Source organism: Cicer arietinum, chromosome 6 (genome assembly GCF_000331145.2).
Source record: "Cicer arietinum cultivar CDC Frontier isolate Library 1 chromosome 6, Cicar.CDCFrontier_v2.0, whole genome shotgun sequence".
In the NCBI taxonomy this organism is placed as follows: Eukaryota; Viridiplantae; Streptophyta; class Magnoliopsida; order Fabales; family Fabaceae; genus Cicer; species Cicer arietinum.
The window spans coordinates 45,701,071-45,702,665 of record NC_021165.2 but is presented as its reverse complement, the minus strand read 5'-3'; positions in this window follow the sequence as shown (position 1 = coordinate 45,702,665).

Sequence of the window (1,595 nt, the reverse complement as noted above, 5' to 3'; positions counted from 1 at the left end):
AACTAAATTTCTTTATCAAATCATTACAGTATTTAGTTTGACTAATGAAAATGCCTTGCTTGCTTTGGTTAATTTGAAATCCCAAGAAATAAGATAGTTCACCCATCATTGACATTTCAAATTTACCTTTCATTAAATTTTCAAAATCTTTGCACAACTTATTGTTAGTAGATCCAAATATTATGTCATCAACATACACTTGGACCAGCAAGATATCATTTCCAGTAGTCTTTGTGAAAAGGGTCTTGTCAACATTTCCTCTTAAAAAGTTTTGTTGAATAAGGAAATTGCTGAGCTTCTCATACCAAGCTCTTGGAGCTTGTTTCAACCCATAGAGGGCCTTTGATAGCTTATACACATGATTAGGAAAATCAGGATTTTCAAAACCAGGTGTTTGGCTAACAAAAACTTCCTCTTGAAGGTCACCATTGAGAAAGGCACTTTTCACATCCATTTGATAAAGATTAAAGTCCATTATACAAGCATAAGCAAGAAGGATTCTAATGGCTTCTAACCTAGCTACAGGGGCATAGGTTTCACCAAAATCTATTCCTTCCTCTTGACTATAACCCTTGGCTACTAGTCTAGCTTTGTTTCTGGTTATAACTCCATTATTCAGTTTATCTTTACTATTATCAAACTTCAATAAATCAGATTTTAATGATGCAACATTTTTTTCAAGTTCAATGCATCTTGCAGATTTGTCATGTGAATCCTTTTTCAATTGTTCATACAAATTTTCCATTTCTTTATGATCATTTTCCATTTGCTCAAACATTTTCTTTGTACTTATCAACTGTTTAATAGAATTCACATACTCATCATGCAGTTCATTGAAAGCTTCTTGCAGTTCATCATAAGTTGGATTAGATTGTGAACTAACCTCATTTTCTAATTCTGAGTCGGTATTTGCCAAGAGACATAGATTTGCTTCTTCTTCAGCTGAAGAGGCAGAGGATTCTTCGTTGTCATTCCATGCAACATATGCTTTTCTGGTTTTGGTGACTGGTTCCTTGCCTTTAGTTTTTGTAGCTCTATTTTTGTTCTGCAACTTGTAACACTCAGACTTTATATGACCTGTTTTACCGCACTCATAACAGGTAATTGTCTTGTTGTCACTAGTCTTAGAACTAGATGGCTTTCTGAATTTGTTGTCTTTCTTTTTCAGAAATTTCTTAAACTTTTTGACAAGAAATTTCTTAAATTTCTTAAACTGGATGGCTAGTGTTTGAATTTGTTGTCTTTCTTTTTCAGAAATTTCTTAAACTTTTTGACAAGAAATTTCTTAAATTTCTTAAACTGGATGGCTAGTGTTTGAATTTGTTGTCTTTCTTTTTCAGAAATTTCTTAAACTTTTTGACAAGCAAACCAATCTCAGGCTCTTCATCAGTCTCACTGCTTGATTCATCTGAGCAACTTTCTTGTTCAGTTTTTGATTGATGCGTTTGGGCTTTCAAAGACAGTCCTTTCTTTTTCCTGCTATCTTGCTCTGACTCATCTAGTCTAAGCAACTCCATTTCGTGCTCCCTGAGCTTTCCAAATAGTGTTGCAGTGGTCATTTTTGCCAGATCTTTTGATTCAGCAATAGCAGTTAT